The following is an 8,339-nucleotide window of genomic DNA, read 5'->3' on the forward strand; positions in this document are numbered from 1 at the left end:
TGAAAAATTGTCCCTGCATGTTATGGCCCGTCTAGGCGCGGCCAGACCACAACATAAAGGGTGATCCATCCCCGTCCAACCCCAAGCAGCACGTCACACACTTAACATTTTGTGACAGTGATTTATTTACCACAAGTGCAGTTAAACAAAGGAAGGGAGCATCATAACTTCAGGGTGAACCCAAGGCCAAAACAACAAACAAAAGGTAACCTATCTCAGGAATAAACACAACTTACCTACTCAAAAGAACTAAACCAAACCACAATCACTTTCCTCCCTGCCTAACAAAAACAGGAGAAAACCGATCAAACAAAAAGGTGGTCCACCCCTACATAGAATAGAATAGAATTCAACTTTATTGTCATTGCACATACACAGGTACAGGGCAACGAAATGCAGTGTGCATCCATCCAGAAGTGCTTTAGTGATATAGATATATTACAATTTATATTAGCAATAATATAGATATGTGAGTATATTACAGAAATGGGTCTATTATGGTATGTTATAATGTACACGGTATGAAGTATGTTGTGAATATTCTATAACTATAAGTATGTACAGGCTGTAGTGAGTACAAGCTATGTACAGGCTATGAACAGGATATAAATATGAAAAACTATACAGAATATGAAATAAATAACTTTACAGAATCTGAGATATACAGCTATACAGAAATGGGAACTATGCAAGTTGTAAACAGTTGTAGGATTAAAGATTATCGAATGTACAGAATGATTATTTACACAGAGCTATACAGTAGTGCAGTTAACTGGAAATTTCTATTTGCAACTTTACACAAATTTGGTTTTGGATCCTCTTTCATAAACTGGTTAAAAATATTATATAATTCCCCAACAGCTTGTGTTAGAACAAATGACCAGACATCCTCCAGCTTCTGTCTCTTGAGGGGCACCAGGCAGGGATGCCCACTCTCCCCTTCACTATTTGCAATTTTTATTGAACCACTAGCAGCAGCAATTAGACAGAATTCAGTAATTAAGGGCATAAAATGCAAGAACGTGGAACATAAAATCAGCCTTTATGCGGATGATGTGTTACTCTTTCTCCAAAATTCACAAACCAATATCTCTGGGGTGATTGAATTGATAAACTCTTTTGCAAGAATATCAGATTACTCAATTAACTGGTCAAAATCTACAGTCCTACCGATTAATTGCTCCTTCCATAATTCCTCTTCTACACCACTGCAATCGGGAAATATAAAATATTTAGGTATTAATGTTTCTCCCAAGCTTGCAGATCTAACTAAATTAAACCATATCCCACTTTTAAAGAAGGTAGAAGATGATCTGGCTAGATGGAAATGTCTACCCATATCACTCATGGGAAGGGTTGCCGCTATAAAAATGATGGTCTTACCAAAAATAAATTATTTATTCTCAATGATCCCAACTAAACCGCCACAAGATTGGTTCAGATCTCTAGATTCATGTATGTCCAAATTCCTTTGGAAAAATAAACCCCCACGTATAAGCTTAAAAACACTACAAAAGACCAAGGATAAAGGAGGACTAGAACTGCCTAACTTTCAGCACTACTTCTTAGCCAACAGGCTTCAGTTTATCTCAGGATGGCTAAAACACACCCTCTTAGATGAACCTTGGCTAGATGTAGAACAAGCACTCTGCAATAATCTAGAGATCTCAGACCTACCATTTATCAGCTCAAACATCCAACGACATGAATGCTTTAAAAGCATCAACATCAGCTCTTCTCTGACAGCATGGTGGGAGTTTCTAAAATTGACGGCGTCTTCATTAATCCCATGCAAACGTACACCTATCTGGAACAACCCTGACATATTACAAAACAATAATATGATAAACTTTTCAGATTGGAGTGGTAAAGGAATCAAATATTTAGAACATATACTAGAAGGAACAGAATTTATTTCATTTGACGGACTAGTTACACAATATGGGATCAACAAGAAAAGATTTTTAGAATATCAACAAATTAAATCCATAGTAAAAAAGAAATTTAAACCGGGTCAAGTTGAACTACAAACACCACCAAGTGTGGTTCAATTTCTTACTCTTAAACCCCCCAAATTACTATCCAAAATATACAGAATGCTTTCTAAAACAGATGAATCAATATCACTTCCTATTGCAAAATGGGAAGCGGATTTATCAGTTAACTTAGACCTAAACTTCTGGTCTCAGATTTGCTTAAAAACCTTTCATCTAATTAGAAATCCCAGTCTTCAATTAATTCAATACAAAATATTACATAGAGTGCACTATACAGGTCATCGGATGTTCAAGATGGGCTTTAGGTCTACCAACAACTGCTCACACTGCCAAACCAACTCACCGGACAATTATATCCACGCTCTTTGGTTCTGTCCACCAGTTCAGAAGTTTTGGCGCGAGATATGTGAAGACTTATCGAAGTGTCTGAAATGTAACATTCCAACTTCCCCCTTAGTGTGTTTGTTGGGCAGCTTAGATAATGTCACTTCAGAAAAGAATATAGCCCATATGGTTTTCACTGCCCTATGCATAGCCAAGAAAACAGTCCTCATGAACTGGAAAAATAAAAATAATCTTAATTCTAACCAATATAGAAATTATCTATTAGATTACATTAGTCTTGATACAGCCTCTGCCACCACATCAGATCAATTGCTCTGGGCTCCTTTGATCAGCTCCATCACCTAGTGGGGGTGGGGGGTCATAGTTTGGTCCCGCCTTCACTGTTGTGATTGGTGTGGGGGTAGGGACAGGCTTAGGGCGTCGGGGGGTTCCCCGGAGGCATCTTCCTTGGGGGGCTCAACCCGGGGTAGCGGTCATGTCCGGTTAGGGGCTCTGTTGGCTCTCAGGTGACTGTTTCCTCGCGGCTGCGTGCAGCGGGGCTAGGGGAGGGTCTGTGCTGACGGACGTGGGTTACTGACCTGGTAGCCTGGCTGCCCCTGGGTGGGTCCGGGATGGGCGTGAGGTTCTGGGGGCGCTCCGTCTCTGGGCTGGGACCCGGACCGGGCCTCGGGGGCTTGGGTCCTGGTTGGTGTGTTGCCGGGGTTGTGGGCGGGTGGGTGCATGGGGGCCCAGCCCTGGAGCAGGGTGCCGCCGGTGCATCGAGCCACCTGGGGGGCTCTTCAACTGGTGGGGGAGATTGTCACATCTTGCAGGAGCTTTCCTCTCCTCAGGAGCTCCCTCTGCAGGAGGGGGAGATACAGGAGAGGTGGAGGAAGATCTCAGCCTGGGTGTTTATTGTCTTATGTAGTCTGGAAGATGAGTGGATGGTGGGGTGGGTGCAGTTTTCTCTGTGGTGGGGTTGGGTGGACTGTCCCGGGCTCTGTGGGGCCGGGCGGCGCTGCTGCACTGGGCCCCGGTCTGGATGGGCCTGGGCCCCCTTTCCCTGGCGGGTCGCGGAGTGTGGGGGTGCCTACTGGGGTCAGCGGGGGAGCTGGCCCCAGGGAGGGGTCACTTGCCCCTCCCTTCCTTCCCTCCCCATCTCCAGCTGCCTCCCTCTTCCCGCTCCACCACAACCACCCACACATGCAGGGCCTTGGAGTAGGGGTATGTCACCAGGGTGCAGAGGAGGCTACCCCCCCCCCCCCCCCCTCTGTCCCCTTCTGGCTGCCTCTGCCTCAATTTTATCCCACAACTTAGACATTCACATTACTCACACTCTCATTACACATACATATAGGATCTTGGGGGTGGGCACGATACACGGAGTCCAAAGTACCATCAGGGTGTACACCCCACCCCTGGCATCGTTGCCCACCTCTCAATTTTAAATACACATAGACATTGAGGGCTAGCAGGAGGGACCATGCGCTTACCTGCTGCTCTCTGGCAGGTAGCTCCAAGCCCTCCTGGGTTTTAAATGCACCTTAAAACACACATGCATCAACACTACAATGAGCGGGTGGAGGGAGGTTTGGAGTCTTCTCTCACCCCCATTCTCTGCGACCTGCTGGAGCAGGGGGGCTAGGAGGAGGAGTTGGCCGTCCGACTGCGGTCTGGAGTGTGGAGCCTTCCTGCTGCTGCGGAGTCGGGGCGGTCTGCCTCCCCCCACCGCAGGGAAAAGGGAAACACCACCTGGGTCTGGGTGCAGTTCCCCCCTCCAGGGGCGGGGGCACCTAGACCCGGTTTGTAGAGTACGCTTGGGGAGTGTGATCGTGTGTACAACGTCTCTTTATGTCTGTCTCCAGGTTGGTTGAGTGTGGAGTAAGTGCATATGAGAGCATGAGGGTGGGAATGGATGTTTGTATCTGTGTGTGCCTGTATATCTGTGTCTATATGTCAGGTTGGGTGTCAGGCGCCACCTCTCTGGGGACATCTCAGGCCCTCCAAGGTTTGGAGGCCTATCTCCCCCTACCACCACTTCCCCTGCCAGTGGCGGACCCCCTCAGACATCGGTGCGTTGGTGGTTCTTTGTGTCCGGGGATGGGCGTCCAGGTACACACCGGCTCACTCCTTGGCGGCCGCTTATCGGGGCCTGGAGCCTGGGGCTCGCTCGGGCCACTTCGGAGGTGGGGTGCCCCCGGCCTCTCGGCCTGGGGCTCGGTCACTCAGGCACGGCTGGCTGCCGGCGGAGCTCACGGGCGCGTCACTGCAACTCCCCTTGGCTTCTGCTCCGCGGCTGCTGAGTGAGCCCTCATCTGGGACTCTCCTCAGCTCTTTCTGGGACAGTGGCGCGGCTGCCCCTCTGTTGGTCTTCCTTGGTCTCTTGTGTTCTGGGGGCCTCTGGATGTCTGGAGTTTTGATCTCCTCCACACCTGCTTCATGCCCTGGAGGACGGGGCTGTGGCCCCCCCACACCCTCTAGCAGATTATTACATGAAGGAACCTTTTAAAAAACAAAAAACAAGCGCGTCCATGCTCACAGGTGTACACACGGGTGATCACACCCACAAACTACACCCTTTTTGGCTCCTACCTCAAAGCACACTGTGTTCTGTTGATCTTATGTGCTGCACAATAATGTTTAACATTTAGTATTTACTGTCATATTCCCATATATCATTGTGATGTTGTTTATTCTATTACTCTTGTTCTCTTCTGCTTGCTTTCTTTTTTCTTTCTCAGCAGGTGATCCAGGTGACTGATATATGCATTTTTTTTTCTCTGCCCGTTCTGTTGGTTTTTGTCTTTTGCCCTTCTCCCCCGTCCCTCTTCTCAGCTGTTTCTCTTTCCCTCTTTCTTTCTCCCCTTCTTTCCCCCAGTCAAGTCTGTCCCGTATTCAGTAAGTGAAAATAAAAGAAACAATAAAAGGTGAATCAAATGGACCATTACGGCAAGGCTGGGATGGTCAGTTTGGTAAAGTAAATCCGTTGGGCATCTTTCTTTGCCTTTAGACAACAATTCTGATGCAAAAGAGCCAAACGGGACAGGCCAAAAAAAAAAAAAAAAAAAAAAAAAAAAAGCAATAATATAGATATGTGAGTATATTACAGAAATGGGTCTATTATGGTATGTTATAATGTACACGGTATGAAGTATGTTGTGAATATTCTATAACTATAAGTATGTACAGGCTGTAGTGAGTACAAGCTATGTACAGGATATGAACAGGATATAAATATGAAAAACTATACAGAATATGAAATAAATAACTTTACAGAATCTGAGATATACAGCTATACAGAAATGGGAACTATGCAAGTTGTAAACAGTTGTAGGATTAAAGGTTATCGAATGTACAGAATGATTATTTACACAGAGCTATACAGTAGTGCAGTTAAGATAAGTGAGGGTGTAGATAGTTTCTACAGAGGCTATATAAAGTGCTGGTGGTTGTGAGTGGTGGTTCAGTCCATGTTATTATTGTGTGTTTGAGGGTACAGTTGTCCATTGTGGGTGTGTGTATGTTCAGTCCATGTGTTAACGTGGGTCAGATGTCAGGAGGCAGAGTTCAGGAGTCTGACAGCTGTGGGGAAGAAGCTGTTCCGGTACCTGGTGGTCTTAGTCCGGAGGCTCCTGTGGCGCCTCCCAGAGGGCAGGAGGGTGAAGAGTCCATGTGATGGGTGACTGGGGTCTTTGATGATTTTCCCAGCCCTTTTCAGACACCGCTTCCTGTAGATGTCTTTTATGGCAGGAAGTGGTGCTCCGGCGATGCGCTGGGCAGTTTTCACGACCCTCTGCAACGCCTTCCGGTCCGAGGCAGAGCAGTTCCCGTACCAGACTGTTATACAGTTGGTCAGGATGCTCTCGATGGTGCAGCGATAGAAATTCACCAGGATGTCTGAGGACAGGTGGTTCTTCCTCAGAGTCCTCAAGAAGAAGAGGCGCTGGTGAGCCTTCTTGACCAGCTTGGAGCAGTTGGTCGTCCAGGTGAGATCCTCGGAGATGTGGACTCCCAGGAACTTGAAGCTGCTCACACGCTCCACAGCCGTCCCCTTAATGTGGATGGGTGGATGTGGGTCAGCATTCCTCCTGTAGTCCACGATGAGCTCCTTGGTCTTCTCAGTGTTAAGCAGCAGGTTGTTTGTGTCGCACCACTCAGCCAGACGATCCACCTCCTCCCTGTAGGCGGCCTCATCGTTGTCACTGATGAGACCATGCTCTTACATTAACATAATATAGTGACACAGTGAACGGTCTGCCGGTTGGGTTGGGCCGAGGATGAATGAATTGGCAGTCCCTGGCGGTCTCTTTTTATCCGCTGCCTCCCAGTCCTCAGCCAATCGGTGTGAGCCATCCACCCTGGATGCACCAATCCCGGAGGAGCACCTGGACACTCAAATTCACACATGATTACGATCACAGTCGTAACACTGCAAAAGAACAGTTTGTTGCAGAATGTGTGCCTGATGTTCCAGACGATAAGCGAGGGTCCGGCAGCGACAGGAAGACACCTGGGATGAGGCGATGTTGCTTTTTCAAACTGTGCTAAAAGTCATTGTGGTTTTGATTTGACGTATGCATATATTGTATCTGCTTAACGCATGAAGGGGCGTTATAAATTTCCCTGATGATATAAAATAACTGTTTTGTGTATTGTTAAGAGAGATCTACAGCTGATGTTTTGCAGTGTACATCTCCCACACGTGTGTTCATTAAAATCATCGTTTGACTCCACCCGGCCGGATCAGTGTTGTTATTTGGATTGCCTCCTGTATCCCTCCTCAATATTTGAACCCTTAACACGGCTAATCTAGCAAACGAATTAACAACAGAGCGATTTTAGATGTTTTAGAGCTATAAGATGATAAGCTGTGTGTCTTTTTTTATAACAGTGACATGGTTGTATTTACCTTAATTAAACGAGTCGTGGTAAACCAGCAAAAAACTCAAGCCGCCAGGCTACGTAAAAAGTGTAGGGGGGCGTGTTTGCGGTCACGTCCAGCAGGTGCGTGGGCGGGAGCGTTACACAGTCGCCCCACCTCAAGTCATTACTGCGCAGACTCTGGCTCCAAATTTGCAAGATGGCAGCCTCCACAAGAGGGATATTTTGGCTTCATTTTTGCACAATGGTAGGAGGTGCTGTCGCGTCGTCCATGTTTTCTACAGTCATTGTTACAGACACTGTGGTCGTGGTTCGTGAGGCAAACCGTGTGCAGACACATGGAGGTGGGGGTGGGATAAACAAAAGGCAAGCCTTTATTGTTTGGCTGAAAAAAACACAAACAAAAGGTGAGGAATAACTAGAAAGGAACTAACAAAACTTAAAATAAAGAACACGAGGAACAGTGGAAAATGTTTCCAAAAACCTCACAAGCGGGAATGAAGAGACAGAGACACAAAACACCGGGAACGACAAACAGACGATCCGACGAGGGACGCAGGGAACGAGGAAATAGCAAACGGGAGGGAGACACAGCTGCGACTTACCAGACATGACGAGACAGGGAGGAAGCAAAACAGAAAACTTCGACGTAGGACGCAGACTGTCAAAGTAAAACAGGAAGTTGACCGGGGAGACAGAGGGAGTGAGTTACATGGAGCACAGGAACACAGGAACAAAAACCAAAAGACAAATATTGAAGTCAAAGACGATGATTCAGAAAAACAGTGCATCAAAGACCCGGGACCGCCTGCATCACCTCAGAGCGACTCTCTGTAGAGACAGAGCTCTACAGGTGTGATGTTTGCTCTGACAGCTGATGGAGAAGGTCAGGAGGAATGTTACTGTGTCTTTGTCGATCAGAGAAAGCAGATGATTGGCTGCTGAGAGAGGAACCGTAGTACTGCATGAGGAAGTCAGGAGTGGCAAACAAGTCTGTGAGGAGTGACACATGGCTTCAAGGTGGGATTACATCAGGGATCTGTCCTTCTCATTTGCAGTGCTGACGGACAGACTGAAGGCGTCTCTGTGGTGAGAGCGGGTGGAGGAGAGCCTGCAGAGGTGGAGGTGTGCTCTGGA

Source organism: Rhamphochromis sp. 'chilingali' (genome assembly GCF_963969265.1).
Source record: "Rhamphochromis sp. 'chilingali' genome assembly, chromosome: 16".
NCBI lineage: Eukaryota > Metazoa > Chordata > Actinopteri > Cichliformes > Cichlidae > Rhamphochromis > Rhamphochromis sp. 'chilingali'.